Here is a 17,015-nt window from a genome sequence, read left to right as displayed (position 1 = left end):
ACGTCATGATTGGCCGGTCTTAAGATGCGTCACGTATGCAACTGACAATGTGAACGACCAGCATTGTTAACGATCTTAACTCTTGTAACGCGCAATACGGTCTTTATGACAGATGCGCGCTTTGCTAACGTTACGACCGCAGTCTGAACATACCTTTAGAAAGCTTTTGCAGTTGGATTTACCTTTAGTATGCCTTACGTGTCATTACGATCAAAATCCCCACTATTATGCAAAAATAATAATAAGTTGCTGGTAAAAGTGTGTTGCCCTTAAGGATTATAACACAGCTGGTGAGGTCGTCATTCTGAAGTGATTCGTTCCGAAAGTGGTCGGTCATCAACGCTAGCTAGCACAGTCGCGAGTGATGGTCTCTGAGAACTGTCTGCAACAGCAACAACGTTTGGCCTCAGCGGTTTCCTTGCGATTACAGTCATCACACGCAGCGTTGCCAGCCATTCCTATACTGAAGGCAAAGGACTTCGTAAAGGGGGAGTCCAGATGGAATGCGAAGCCGGAGCAAATAGTTGGGTGCAGTCTGCTGTGTTGGAAACTTGGTGTGTTCTACACGGACAATGCGATTTCTCATGTAAACATGCGAAATTTTTAACTCAATCCGAGCTTCACAAAGGCGTCGAATCACGTGTGTGTTGCCTTCGTGAGCTGACCACTTAGTGTAATCAGCGTTACCCATGACACCGAAGTGAGCTGGAAGCATACTAGAGCAAGGTGTGAATAAGCTCATGGTTATAGGGCCCGCGCGTTGCAGAGAAAGAGGAGAGGAAAACAGGAAAAGACAGGGAGGTTAGCTAGTGCATAAATAGGTTGGCTACTCTGTGCTGGAGTAAGTGGGTCACGTGAATTGAAGGTGACAGGAGGTGACACGAGCTTAACAAAAAAAAAAAAAATAATGCACATGAGTGTGACGTTGCCCGCGAAGCTTCTCTGCCACCCAGTCCACTTGTCCTCAACAATCCCAAGAACGCGTTCGACGCCTTCTGTGCTGAGGACGGCCTCGACCAGTGTCCGAGGATTCTCGCTTCCGACAAAGGGCGATTCTGAGTTGCAGAGCTGATAGAAAATACTGGAGGGCTGCGTACGTGTCGCACAATACGGACCATTTTCAAAGGTTTATCTTGGCTGGTGAGATAACTAATTGGGCAGGCCGAAAGAGCCGCAAGTGTCGTATCCATTGATGTGATCAGGTGGAACATCTTGAAGTTAACGGTAGGGGCTCTAGATGGGAATACGACGGTGCCGGTGACCATGTGGTGTTTTAAAAGAGCTATCTACACTTTTTTTGTTAATCGAGAAGTACTATCTATTTACAAGAATAAAATGATCGGTAAATAAGCATGTGAGGAAGTGCAAACGCAGGTTATTATTGTGGTTAGCACAGCGCGAATGGACAAAAGATGGCGCAACAGCTGTTTTGGCTACATCCTATTTCTACAGTCCGTATACATAATATACATAACATTGGCGCATCCGCATATTCCCGCGCCGCTCTGCTACGCTCGGGGCTTTCCTTTAAGTACCTCATATATTTCTATACATATACAATCAAGAGTGCACAAGCCTAAGAGCGTCGCCCAAAGCCCTTTCAACGACCAGCATTTACGGCTCACGACTTCCACGCGTCGACCTCACCATAACAAAAGAAAAAAAAAAATACAGAAGCCGAGATCTGTTCCGCGCTTGTATCCAGCGCATCCCCTGCACCGGTGCCCTGGGTAAATCAGCTGCCCGGCTGCGTACATAAGCAGCCGCGAGATTGGACAACACTCGTTCCTGCAAGTGGGCAGCGCGTGATGGAAAAAAAAAAAAAAAGAGGCGAGTGGTTGAAAGAGGACGTGTGTGTGCGTGTGTGTGTGTAAAGGGTGGGGGGAGGAGGGGGTGGTCGAAAATGAGGCAAGACGGAGGAGGCGCTCACAATCGCGTCCGGCGCTTCCGCAGTTTCCGCGAAAGCGCCGTTGCCGCCGGCCGCCACGACCTTCCTCCGGCAGGCCCGTCTTGTGAGCGAGGCGCGCGGTTATGTGCGCGTGTGTGTATGTGTGTGTGTGTGTGCGTGATTGCATGCCTCAACGCCAAGCGCGCGGCCGCATCCGCCCAACAGTAAAGGAGAGTTTCCACGGACTTCTTTTGCATCCGTGCCGGCCTCGGCAGAGTATTAAAACAGCGCGCGCGCGGGCGCCGTGGCCGTCGTCGAGGCGGCAGGGCGCCGGGATTGCCAACGCATCAGGCAAATGAGGTGATTAACATGCCGCCAGAGAGTTCACCGGGGTCTCTGGACAGAGAGATGTGCGAGGGATGGGAGCGAGTTTCTGCTTGCCGCCCTTTTTTCGTCGCCGGCTCTGGGGCGGCTGCATCACGGCTCTGGGACCCAGTCGAGCCGCTTCGGCGGGACGCAGCTGACTTTTACGCCGCCGCGCCCTCCGAAGGGCACTGATTTGCACCACCGCTCGAATGCTGAAGAGGAGGGTGGATGAAAAGGCACGGGGGGAGGCATATACTCTGTTCACTCGATGTATATAGCTCGTGCGTGCTATAGGCGACGAATCATCGAACGAGCTCAACGCGAAAGTTAAACGAAGAAACGGAAAAGACAAGCAAAGCAATGACGACTTTCGAGAAGTGGTTGCATAGTCGGCGGATATTCTTTCGACGCCGCAGGACGGACCAGCTCGAGCGAGCCACTTTTATGAATTGTGTACGCGACTTGCTCCGTCTATACGTGACCATGCGCGGTTCAGTGAGCATATACCGTTGCCCAGGTGCGCTCTAATTATAACGAAGCGGAGGCTTTGTCGGTCAAAGAAGCACGCCAACCTTTGCTGCGAAATGGCAGCAGGTACAAAGGCGTTCGTCAAGACAGCGTCGAGAGCACAATGTTCGGTTGTCGTTCCAGGGAGGTCGTGGTGGCACGTGGTACTCCTCCGCGTCCGTAGGCAAAAAAAACAAAAACTTATATCGCGTGAACGCGCTTTCTCTCTAGCCGGCGTTCGGCGATTAGCCGGCAATTGGGACGCGACTATCTCCATGGTTGTGGCCATTTGTGCACACATGCACGCACGCACACACACACACACACACACACACACACACACACACACACACACACACACACACACACACACACACACACACACACACACACACACACACACACACAATATATATATATATATATATATATATATATATACTGTGAGCGCTAACTGTGCAGTTCATAATGTGTACATACCCATCCTCATAATCATCATCATTTTGTCGGGTTGGTGTTCGTGGGCTGTCTCGCGCTGTGTGACAATAGAAGAGCGCTGCCTTCATCCCGGGCGTCATCTCACAAGTGGTGGAGCGTGCGTTGATATCCTCTTGCTGTACCGGTCACCCCTGGAGCTCCGCTCTGGTCGACGGTTGTGCTCGCCAACACCAGTCATGGCACAAACCACCGCATCCACTGCTGCTGCCACCTCAGCTCCGCCAGCTGGGCCTATTTGGTCCGTCACCGCACCGCAACGCGACCCTCAGGTTTTTTGTGGCCTTCGCGGCGAAGACGTGGAAAACTGGCTTGACCAGTACGACAGGGTGAGCGCTTGCAACAATTGGGACGAGTCAAACAAGCTCCGCAACGTTGCCTTCTACCTGAGGCAGGTCGCCCAAAGTTGGTTTTTCAACCATGAGCGCGACTTCCCTGATTGGCCAGCATTTACTGCGCAGCTGCGACAGATATTTGGCACATCTGCTGGGCGCTCCGAAGTAGCGAAACAGAAGCTCGCTACCCGCATCCAGGGAGCCGAGGAATCCTACACCTCTTACATTGAAGACGTTCTGGCTCTCTGCCGTCGCGCTCAGAGTGACATGCCCGAAGGGGAACATATCCGCCATATCCTGAAGGGCATCAACTCTATTGCCTTTAACGCTCTTGTAGTCCAGAGCCCCACTTCAGTTACTGACATCATCAATACATGCCAACGCCTTGCCACGATCTGCGCCTTTCGTCTTCCACGCACCTCCTGCGACGCTCACCTTACCGACAACGACGAGTTGCGAGCGCTCATCCGCATCATTGTGCGAGAGGAGCTTCACGGCCATGGTCCAGCCAACACCGCCATTGCGTCTCTGCGCGCTCCTGCTCCCGATTTGCGCGAGATCATCAAAGAAGAACTGGCGTCCATGCCAAGTGTCACACATGCCCGATGCCCTGCGCCTGTTTGTGCACCTTCTTACGCCGAGATTGCTTCGCGGCCTGCGGTCACAGTTCCATCTCCACCTTGCACCGTTGTCTGCGACCACCTGGCTTCGATGGCAGCGAAGGCCCCCGTGCAATCATACGACTCTACCTGGCGCCCTTCCCGCCCAGTATGTTTCTACTGTGGCATACGTGGTCATATCTCTCGTTTCTGCCGCCGTCGCCAGCATGATGAACAACGTGGCTATTCCGCCTATGAGAGAGACTATGCGCCCAGATCGGACGCCTACATTCCAGGACCCTATATATCCTCGTCACGTCGGTCGCCCTCGCCTCCGTTGTCCCAAAACATGTCCCTCTCTTTTTGCTGACCCCGTCGTCGTTCCCCGTCTCCGTTCCGCCGTACTTCATTGCCCCTGCGTCCTGCCTCCACTTCTTTCGACAACCATCCGGAAAACTAGACGCTGCAGTTTTTGGTGGAGAAACTGCTTGTTTGCGAACTGTCCCAATTCCTCCTGCTCGCCCGACTAATTTACTCGCTGTCTGTGTAGAAGGTGTTTCTGTCGACGCTCTTACTGACACTGGCGCCGCCATTTCTGTTATTCATCGCGCTCTATGCTTCCGTCTACGAAAAGTGCAAACTCCGTATGTTGGTCCTGTCTTATGTGGCGCCAATGACAGTCCGATTTACCCAACTGGACAGTGTACTGCTCGTGTCCTCATCGACGGAATTCGCCATCATATACAGTTTACTGTGCTTCCGTCGTGCGCTCATCCGATCATCCTAGGCTGGGATTTCTTGTCAGCTGCATCTGCTGTCTTTTCGTGCGGACTTATACATATTACGGACACCGAGCTCTGTGACGCTGCCGATTCCTCGCCGCCCCACCTTGTCACAGCGGCAGATTTTGTTCTTCCACCCGGCCAAGCCCGCATTCTCACCATTAGATCTAGCGAAAATACAGACGGCGACGCAGTGGTTTCCCCTTCTCAGCGCTGTATTTTTTGGGGAATCGCCATCGCTTCTTGTCTAGTGCGTTTCTCACGAGGCTGCGCCAGTCTGACTACCTACAACACACCGTCAGAGCCACTTCTGCTGCCGGAGGGGTCCACTGTTGCCATGCTTATCGACGCAGCACCAGTATGTGTCGTCACTGCTTCGCCTGTTTCCTCCTTCGCCGAGTGTACGCCCACGGACGGTTCACCCAGTGCTCTCAGGGCCACTGTGAGTTCATATCTGAGCCCAACTCAGACTGATGCCTTGCTGACCATCTTAAGGAAACACCAACCTTGCTTTGACGTGTGTTCGGATGGCTTGGGTAAAACAACCGTGGCCGCTCATTACATCGAAACCGACGGATCCCGCGTCATTCGTCGCCGCCCTTACCATGTATCGTCTGCTGAACGGAAAGTTATAGAAGACCAAGTCAACGACACGCTCGCACGGAACGTTATAAGGCCTTCAGCAAGCCCTTGGTCGTCTCCTGTTGTCCTAGTTAAAAAAAAGGAGGGTTCGGTACGCTTTTGCGTCGGTTATAGGGAACTAAACAAAATTACCCGTGAAGACGTATATCCTATGCCCCGTATTGACGATGCTTTGGATACCTTACAAGGTGCCGAATACTTTTCGAGCCTCGACTTGCGTTCTGGATATTGGCAGATCCCTATGCATGAGCCCGACAAAGAGAAGACGGCGTTTGCAACACCTGATGGCCTTTTCAAATTCAACGTAATGCCTTTTGGTCTGTGCAATGCGCCTGCCACATTTGAACGAATGATCGACACCGTACTACGCGGCCTCTAATGGAAAACCTGCTTATGTTACCTGGACGACATTGTCATCTTTTCGTCCAGCTTCTCCCAGCACCTAGAACGTTTAGACGACGTTCTCACGTGCCTAGCCAAGGCCGGTCTCCAGTTCAATACTAAGAAGTGTCGATTTGCGAGCCGCAGCATCAAAGTATTAGGTCACGTGGTCAGCAAGCACGGCATTGAGCCAGATCCCGACAAGGTCGCTGCTGTACAGCGTTTCCCAACACCAACCACACCTAAAGACCTTCGCAGCTTTCTCGGATTAGCGTCGTACTTCCGCCGCTTTGTCCGTGGCTTCGCGACTATCGCAGCTACTCTTCATAAACTCCTGACCACGACCATGCCCTTTACGTGGACGGATGAATGTGAAGCCGCCTTTCAGACCCTCAAGCGATGCCTCACATCAGGACCAGTGCTTCGTCACTTTGATCCCACAGCCTCTACTATTCTCCACACTGACGCAAGTGGGCATGGAATAGGTGCTGTCCTGCTGCAGTGGAACCACTCGTCTGAAGAGCAAGTCGTGGCCTACGCGAGTCGTACTCTTTCTCCTGCTGAGCGAAACTATACTATCACCGAACAAGAATGCCTCGCCATCGTATGGTCCATACAAAAGTTTTGCCCCTATTTATATGGCCGCCAATTCACAATTGTGACTGACCACCATGCTCTGTGTTGGTTGTCCTCCCTGAAGAATTTGTCCGGACGCCTCGGCCGTTGGGTTCTGCGTTTGCAGGAATACGACTACACTGTCACATATAGGTCTGGCAGGCAACATCAAGATGCTGACGCTTTGTCTCGTTGGCCGCTGTCGCCAAATGCCCCTGTCTCACCTTCCCTCCGTTCGGCACCGCCCAGCCAACCGACCACAACCATGGCCCCGGTACGGTTCGTGACCTCGGTCGACATTCTGTCCTCAGAAGACCTCGCCTCCCTCCAACGTGCAGATACGTACTGCCGCACAATTATCGACCGGCTCACTGGCTTATCCCGTCCTCCCAACAGCCGCTTAAGACGACAACTGGCACGGTTTAAACTTCATGATGGCTTATTATTGCGGCACGTTTACCACCCTACCGGTCACCGATGGGTCCCAGTCATCCCTCGCTCACTTCGACTTCAAATTTTGCAAGCTTTTCACGACGACGCAACGGCTGGCCATTTAGAATTTCATAAAACCTACGACCGCATTAAGACTCGTTGTTCCTGGCCTGGCCTGTCTACTAGTGTTGCCAAGTACGTCAGTTCGTGTGCGTCGTGCCAACATCGAAAACGTTCGAACTCTCTTCCCGCTGGCCCTTTACAACCATTGCCGTGCCCGTCCGTTCCCTTTGAATTCGTGGGCATCGACTTATACGGACCCCTTCCGCTTACACCCGCGGGTCACCGCTGGATTGTCACCGCCGTGGACCATCTCACTCGCTACGCTGAGACGGCAGCTCTTCCTTATGGTGCGGCCTCTGAGGTCGCCGAGTTTGTCCTGCAAGCCATTATCTTGTGACACGGTGCACCTCGTGTTCTTCTAAGTGACCGTGGCAAGACATTTCTTTCCCATGTTCTTGCTGAAGTCCTGCAAGCCTCAAAGACCATTCATAAGACCACCTCTGCGTACCATCTCCAGACCAATGGTCTTACCGAGCGTTTCCATCGAACTCTGTCCGACATGATCTCCATGTATGTGAAACCCGACCACACAAACTGGGACACTATACTTCCTTTCGTCACGTTTGCATATAATACTGCCGTTCAACGCACAACAAACTACAGCCCCTTTTTCCTCGTGTACGGCCGTGCACCGTCTTTTGTTTTGGACACCACCTTTCTTTCTACGCCTTCTGTTCCATCCACATGTCTACCAGAGGAGTTCGCTGCCCGCGTCGCCCACTGCCGCGAAATTGCGCGCGCCCACACCGCGACCATTCAGGACAAGAGGAAAGTCCGTTGTGATGCGACCCGTCGTGTCATTTCGTTCCGACCAGGCGACTAAGTGCTCCTGTGGACACCTGTTCGAGTGCCAGGGCTCTGTGAAAAATTTCTCCACCCGTATCGCGGCCCACATACCGTGCTTGAAAGAACATCTGCCGTGAACTATCGCGTAGCTCCTGTTACCTCGGTTACTGACCGCCGTTGCCGCAGCACTGAAATTGTTCACGTCTCTCGCCTGAAGCCGTATCTTCGGCGTGTCGACCGTTTCTGACTCGCTGCCTTACCGGCCGCTTTCGTGAGGGGGGCTAGTGTGAGCGCTAACTGTGCAGTTCATCATCGTCTTCATGTGTATATACCCATCCTCATAATCATCATTTTGTCGGGTTGGTGTGCGTGGGCTGTCTCGCGCTGTGTGACAATAGAAGAGCTCTGCCGTCATCCCGGGCGTCATCTCACAATATATATACAGGGTGTTTCAGCGAACACTTTCAAAATTTATTTAAGGTTGCCTGTGGCAGATAGCCCAATTCTAGTTCATGAGCTGGTCTACTCGAAGAGGCGGACATTACTTGCACAAGAAATTGAAATGCATAATCGAATTAATAGCGAAAATTAAGTAAATAAGTTTTTAACTAATTATCTGATGGCTCATATTGCAATGTACAAATTGTAGCCGTGGAGTTCGCAAGGCGGATCCACTTGAAATTAATTCTCAGGTTGACACCAGTTTCGAGATATTAATTCCCGAACTTCGCGGAAAAGTGCATTGACGTTCCAGTTAAGTTTGTGCTTCACTGCAGAAATCGACGTTTTTTTAAGAAACTAACTGGAACGCCAATGCATTTCTCCGCAATGTTCGGGAATTAATATCTCGAAACTGGTGTCATCCAGAGAATTCGGTCCAAGTGGATCCGCCTTGCTAACTCCACGGCTGCAATTTGTAGATTGCAATATGGGCCATCAGGTAATTAGTTAGAAACTGAATTAGTGATTTTTTGTTAATTATTCGATTATGCATTTCAATTTCTTGTGCAAGTAATGTCCGCCTTTTCGAGTAGACCAGCTCATGAACTAGAATTTGGCTATTTGCCACAGGCAACCTTTAAGAATTTTTGAAAGTGTTCGCTGAAACACCCTGTATATAAAGAGAAAGGCAAATACAGCAGTGGAATACTGGCGTGTAGAAGTGTCGCCGGGAATTCCCCTAGCCACATGGTAGCTGTACAAAAAAGAGGGCTCCGCGGAGCATCAGTGTTTGGATGGTATAAAATACAAGCAGACCATGCCTGACCTAATAAGGATACAGCGCAAGAGGCTGGTATCTGTGGCTACATGTCTTTCCGGAGTGTCCCAAGCAGAGCCACCCGCTCGCTGCCAGCGTGACGCCGGCAAGCAGAGCCACCCGCTCGCTGCCAGCGTGACGCCGGCACCAAGCTCGCCTTCAGTGCCCTAACTGGCACTCACGAAGCTTGCTTTACCTCCCTCGTCAATAAATGTCGCCCGCAGGCGCTGACATCAGCCGCAGGAAAAGGTGATTAACGTGCCTGGGCTAAATGGGTTCATCGCGGACGAAGAAAGCTGTCCAGAGTGTTATGCAAGAAGGGTGTTTCGTAATAGCGCATAAAATGCGTGTCGTAAGGAGCGCGTGTTGAGTGGGCGAAATTGGTACATTAGCGCTGGGGGCTTTCAACGAATGAACAACAACGACAATATCAATAACAACAACTACTACTACAACAATAACAACGGAGCGAATCTTGTGCTGCGCAGGACATTCCCGGCGATAGCTGAGGGCCCTTGATGCGATCACTTTGAATGTCTTCCGGGGGCACAGTAACAAACAACTCCTTGCAATCACAGAGCACAAAACGACGGACGGAAATAAGTAAAGAAAAGGAGCATGCGACATTATTTCTTTTTTTTTCAGTTTTTATTTTTATGCCTTGATTTGATTGCAAAATGGAGGCCTACGAACACGCCCAACCTTCAGGTTTGTACGTGACAAACAATTTGTGTTTGACCTGCGCTTTTCTGGACAGGTCTCTTGCAATTCATTGATGTTAATAAGTCATTAATACATTGGCACTATTAAGTCTTAAATAATGTGCGTTGACTAAGGGACGCATGTATAGCGCACATCGCTATGGCTAAAGGTGTACCCTGTTCACCAATATTGGTTGTTTATAGGCAATGAAAAATTTCTATGCGATAGATAGATTGATTGATTCTGGGGTTTTACGTGCCAAAACCAGTTCTGATTATGAGGCACGCCGTATTGGAGGGCTCCGGATTAATTTGGGCCCCCTGGGGTTCTTTAACGTGCACTACAACGCAAGCACACGGGCGTTTTTGCATTTCGCCTCCATCGAAATGCGGCCGCCGCGGCCGGGATTCGATCCCGCGATCTCGAGCTCAGCAGCGCAACGCCTTAGCTGACTAAGCCACTGCGGCGGGTTCTATGCGATCGAGTTCACCAGTGTGAACCCATATGTCTTGTGTACTTGCCCTAAAGAACCGCTGCTCTTTTATTTGAAATAAATATGTGCCATATTGTCAGGTATCTTGAAAACAACTGGGTGTGTTTATTAAGATTTGCTGTCTGGAAACGTTGGCTGGCGGGACCTGTCTCGAGCAGGGGCGCGTCGACTTCTTCATTTTCGCCCTCACCTCTCTCTTCTTTTACACGCCACCCTATTCTACAGGTGACATTATTTACTTTCCTCGGAAAGAACATCGCATCGATGCTCATGGCCCGGTGGAAGAAAAAATAAGCACGCAAAACAAATGTAGTAACTGGAACATTTGCTATATAGTATACACTCAAAGCTATGCAAAAGCGAGAATATATAGGATAGGTGGAATGCCGCGTGTACAGGCTCAATAGAGAGCGTGGTAACTTTTTCAGCGCAAAGAACAAAAAGAAAAAAAAAACTGAATGAAACAAAGAAAAATATCACGAACCCGTAACATACGTTTTCATGCCCACGACGTCTACCATTTGAGAGCACGGTTGTCCACGCCGCGTTTGTGCCGCACCATCCGGAGCTACTTAATAGTTTGCGCCACTAAAGCGGCGCATTATCTTATATGGGCAGAAGTACCGACTCAGCAACTTTTTCTTAGACGCCATGGCAGCGAACAGGGATCCACATCCAAACTTGGTCTCTTGGATGACAGGTCATTTGATATAGCGGGTGTACCGTTTTCCTGCGGCTGACGGATGTGCACCGGTGCAAGCTGGCGAGCCTTCTCAGCGCGCTCAGCGAATTAATCGATGTTGGTAATAGATTGGGCACGCATGACACGGAAGCATCGATAGCATCGAGCACCGTCTGAATTTAGCGATCGTATAGGAGGCAAACGGGTGCGAACCGCGTTGGTATCCTGTACCGCGGTGTTGTAGGTGATTGTCCCGTAAAGCACAGTCTGATCCGATGTTATCTCCTGGACGTCGATGTACATGGAAATCGTATAGTCTTTTTTAACCTCTTCGTAGATTGATTGGTCTGCGGCTGGTAAGCAGTCGTCTTTCGGTGCCTGGTGTTACTCAGATGAAAAGCCGTAAACGCTGTCCCTTTATGATTGTGATTGAGGGGGCACCATGGCGCAGTGCGATGCGGTGCATGACAAAGCATGCAACCTCAGAAGTCATGGCTCGCCGGAGCTCCTGTCTCAGCATAATGAGTGGAATAGTCAGTCACGACCATGACTGACTTGTTGCCGTTGGTAGGCACACGAAAGAGTGTCTGAGCCGAGTTGGTCGAATGGCGTATCAGATCAGTGGATTAAACTTAACCCGGTGGGCTTGTGGCACGGTGGCTTTCGCCGTTGGCATTCACGGCAGCCTTTCAGGCGCTGTTTGACACGTACCGAAAGCCGGGGCAGAGATAGATCTCGCGCGCTCGGGCGAGTGTTTGTGAGGAACCCAGGTGAACAGGTGTGGGCTCGCCATATATAGCAAGCAAAAATAACGTCCTTTGGCAGGTTTCTTACAACCACCAAGGAGGTAGGCTCAGCCATTCGAGCGAGCGTATTGCTTGTATAGTACGTCGTCTTGTAAGCAGAAGCACATTAGCATTAGCAGAAGCGTGTTGCCCTCAAAATGGTCGAAGATTGGTCAAATCCTAGCGTCATGACGCTACTGTCTGGTCACGTCCGTTACCGATAGGTTCGTCGGAAGGACATGAGAGCGTGTAACTTCGTGTTTATGGTCATAATTAGGAAAGATAGTGGCGTCAAATTCATGTAGCCGCAAGCTCCACAGTGCCAATCGTCCTGAAGTGTCGCGTTTATTTGACAACCAACATATAAAATAGTCACCACAGTGGAGGGATGGCTGTAGAAATAAGGGCGAAGCTTTGTGATCGCCCGCACTACTCTGAGGTACTGTTTTTTGTGGAGTAAAGTAGTTTGCCTCGGCGCGGGAAAGCAAGCAGCTGGCAAAGGCTCAATGTCCTCTGGACGCTGGGTAAATACACTGCGTGAAGAGCGATGTTGCTGGCGTCTGCATATGCTTCGTCATGAAAATGGTTGTCTGAAAGGGCAACGACCGCGAGTGCTGCCAAGTGTTCCAATTACTTTTCTCTTCCGCACATGTATCTTAAATGAACTTGTGAAGCATGCCCTGAAGAGTCTAGCAAGAGCTCGTGCAGTGCTGTTTGGTTTTACTTTGATATATCCGAAATAATGTCGATGTGGCCCAGGGATTTGTCGGTGATCCCAACTGTTTCGCACGCAAGGTATTCCCTAAAAAGTTTCGCTATTTGGTCTGTAAACGCCATGGAAGTACCCTGGAAAGGGGTGGGTGCTCGTTACCGAAGATGGTACAACAAGCACCTGAGATCGGTCATGGCGAAGATGAATCCGACTCCTTGCCACAAACGACAGGTGTTAGTAAGTATGGGAGGTTGCTTTGTGTGACCGCTTCACCCTCGCGCAATCCACCGCACGTCACTTCGACTAGGGCATTGGTTCGTGGGGCAATCGGGACATTTTCGGGCGGAAACACGAAGCGCGTCGCCTCGTCGTTTATCGTCGAGCCCGACGACTGCTCGCACAGCTGAGAAGGTAATTAGGCACTCCCAGAAGTCAATAACAGCGTCATATTCCTGTAGAAAGTCAACCCCGAGAATGAGGTCGCGGCAACGCTCGCGTAAGACAAGACAGTTTGTTACGAACGTAGATCTGTGAATTTTAACTCTAGCGATGCAGGTGCCCAGTAGAGTGATGACGCGGCTGCCAGCTGTTCGAATGGCAAGGCGTAATTACCTTCTTTAGAACAGTCGCCATTTTTACGAGCTGGCACTTGCGAACTTCCTCCTCCGGGCAGGCTTTCTTTGCTGCACTGTGACGACAAGATTTAGCTTCAGCTGTCTGTTTTGCAGACATTCTTCTGATCTTTCTCTGGCCTATCTGGTTGCTCAAAGCGAATGAACTCCCGAGTTAGAAGGACGCCCAGCTCCAGTAGAACCTTCTCGAAGCCTTTATGGACTTTGCTGAACCACAGTATGGTCACACAAGTGGGGATCTCCATAACAGGTCGTGAATTCGGCTGAGCACTGTTGAAATTTAAAAAATGAGCTGGTGCCAGCTCAGTCAGGGCTAGTGCTCACTTGATCTTACGCTAAGAACACTCCCAATCTGGGCAAAACTGGTGGTAGTGACCCTCATCAGTGGAGCATGGATGGAAACTGAGGCCCCCTACAACTACCGTGCCTCGATTAGAGTCATTTCTCGCAGTAGAATGGATTGAGAAACGCATTGATTTCCCAGAAATGAAAATACAATGCTGAAGCGTAATTTTGCAACCAAAATTTTAAAAATACATAATAAAAAAAATAAAGGCGATTTTTGATGCACATCTCCCTTTAATATAGAGTGATGTTCGTTAGTTAATTAGTCAGTTATTTAGTTGGTTATATTTAGTTAGTTATTTAGTTATGTAAAGTGTTATAGCTCAAAAGCAATTAAGGCTATGACGCGCTTTCATACAGAGTAGTCCGGCCCGCTATTCACCAAAGCGCTAACCATGTAACCGTCGATCACCACCAATATGTCGAGCGAAAGCCGCTAGTCCCCTTGTTAAGTTTCAGCTGGCATCCATTCTGTACCCTTTGTTGCTCATGTCTATTGCTCACGTTATGGCCTCGGAGGGAAACTCGGCGACAATCTTCGGAGGGTTTAAGATCACCAAAGAGCTGCTTTTTCCGTGCCGGCATGAGTGGACGCAACTTCTCCTCTTCATGCTTGGACCTGCTCGTCTTGCAGAGGCGTCCCTTATACCTGTAGACGTATGTGGTAATTTTTGTAGCGTTAGCTACACTGGCCTAGCCAAGCCCGTTTCGCGCGGCACATCAAGAGCCGTGCTGCGCATGTGCAAGGATCAGTGATGTCACACGGCTTGCGCACCGGAGCCGGCACCTCTCGCGCACTCCGCCGCCGCCGCGCGTGACTCACCGCCGCCGGTCTGCGCATTCCAGAGGAGTGACGTCGTAGCCGTGGTAGACGCACTGGCGCCGGCGCGCGCTCGCTGTGGAGTCGCCGTCTGACACTGCGCTGGAGCCGCTGCGCTTCTGACTGGCGTTTGCCAGTGTGGTATAGCCACGGAGAAGGAGAGCGCAAATGCATGCTGCTCAACAGCGCAGAAGAACGGAGAAGCTTGACTCATCGGATCCCGAAGTAGTTGCCTGGCAATTAGCGGTTGAGCGTAGGAGACAACCAGAAAAGCTAAGAATAATCAGCTGAACCTTTGCTAACGCTACGTATATCCTGGCATAGCCGAGCTAAGCTCCTGCAACTTTTTCATTAGGTCTTGATTATTTTTAATTTTTTAATCACCTGCCTCTTTTATTAGATGCTGCTAAAGAATATACAGGTGGCAATATGCTGCTGTAGACGCCGACGACTTCGACCAATTCCATGACCTATGGTGAAGAAAAGAAAAGAAATAAAAGTAATATTGCCGTGGTAACCGTTATAACACCGAAGTCATATTAATAAGGGGAGTATTCTTTTTCTGCTGCAATGCAACAACCTCCTACGTCATGCATCGTACACAGAGTTTGACGAGCTTAAGGTTCTTGTCACGAAACTCGAAAACATGATGAACATGCGAAGTGCGTATGACTCATTTAGTAAGACGAGCTTGGGGAAAAGCTCCGTACGATGATATCGTTTCTGCACGTACTCTTTATTGATAAAACTTGCTCCTTAGCTCCCGTAATATGTTCGCGCTCATAAAAAATAAAATGCGAACTAGAAAGAAAGGCATTAAGTCCCGAGTAAAATCGTGGCAGTCTATTTTGATTGAAGTCCAAAATAATCAGCAACAGAGCCTACAGTTAAGCGCTAAAACTTATTGTCGGGAGAATAAGTTGCGTGAATAGCGAGCGCCAAGCTTTGTTTCAAGGGTCGCTAACACGAATAAAAGTTGAATATAAATGCAAAAAATGTATAGCACGGGCAAGTGAATTTTAATATCAGACGCCTGAATAGTTAATGTCAGAAAAATAAAGCCATATTCTTTACCCTCGCTCACTTTATTTAACACCTTTTTGCACCACTGTGGCGGGAGATGAGACGCAAGCCTTCAACGGAGCAATTTATCAGCTTGAATGACGGCTTATTCGACCCGCACAATCCATCATACTAAGGACGGTAAAGCGAAGAGTCTCTCGATTGCGGTTGGGCTTGAGACAATTATTCACTTTTGATGATCGCATAAAGAATACAGAAAACAAAAACGAATTTGCGCACTCTCGGAGTCCCAGCCGCTCCTTCGGCGCTGGATGGTAATTGAATACGCGAAGCCGAGACACGAAGCGAGAAATTCGTTTTGGTGCCTCAGACACTATGCGAATGAGGCAGGCGTAACAATGCATCGTCCATTAAAGCAACAGCGTACGAATCGCATAGGCGGGTGTGTGAGTGGCTGCAAGGGAATCGAACGTCAGGTTTGAATGTTCTTGCCCGTACCTAATCTAGACTAACGTAACCAGCTGAAATATACACTACAAAAACAGGCATTGACAGAACATTGTACGAAAGAAAGCCAATGATTGGTGATTTAAACAACAACGGCGACGACTAGAAGAAGAACAACAACAAGAACAAATATCCGTATTTGCCTCGGTTTACCGCGTTCAACCCTCTATAGTCTTATGATCGCAGAGGTAAAAGAACTGCATATTCAATTTCTTTGTATTGAAGAAATCTTCTGACACTTCATTTCCTTATCGACAAAGAATTATGCTCACCCGATTCATTACAAACTTCAAAGAATTGTACTGATTTGTGACACATTGCGAGCTTATGAAGAGGTACTTCCTTGGCAGCTCTTCAGGCCTTCTGTGACGTGGAACATGCCAGGAATAGAAAAAAAAAAATGGCAATGCACTGCCTAGAGGCTAAGCCTTCTCGCTCTCTAGCGAATGCACCGCTTTCAGGAATGACAGCTTGAGTGGAGGTTCCCATATTCCTGCATATCAAGTTGACAACGATCACCGACTGTCCCATATTATCGCATAAGGTATCAAAGCTCTGTGGTATATTACAAGCCACAAGATTTATTGCCGAAAATGACCACATTCGGGACGGAATTGCACTAAGATTGTCCTAGAAGCGATAAAGGAATTTTATTTTGCTGTAGATGATCCCACGATATATGAAATTATTAAAACATTGACCATCGCTTCTTTCTTAGGAAACGAGATGGCAGAGAGATTAGTTACTGCAGCGCACGTATCAGGTGCTCTGACACCCATTACATTTTCTGTATCAGACGCCAATACACTGTTCTTTTCACTCTGCAGCACAAACTTTGCAAAGACGTGTGGTTCGGCGAACATGAAAAAGTATTCTCTCCTGTACCGAGTTTACCCATTCCTCCGGTTTTCACCACACCAAAAATGTGTCGCATTAAAAGACGAACGTCCCCACATTGCTGTTATTGTGAAAACGCTGATGCTTCAGCATATTGTCATAGAATGTACTCAATGTGACGAACAGTGGGTTCGCCCGCGAGACCGTTTGAACATCCTTGACAGACGCAACCTCACAGTGAGCAAAGTTCTAGGACCGCGGTCATGCC

This window comes from Dermacentor silvarum, chromosome 1 (assembly GCF_013339745.2).
Source record: "Dermacentor silvarum isolate Dsil-2018 chromosome 1, BIME_Dsil_1.4, whole genome shotgun sequence".
Taxonomy (NCBI): domain Eukaryota; kingdom Metazoa; phylum Arthropoda; class Arachnida; order Ixodida; family Ixodidae; genus Dermacentor; species Dermacentor silvarum.
This window is presented reverse-complemented; position numbering follows the sequence as displayed.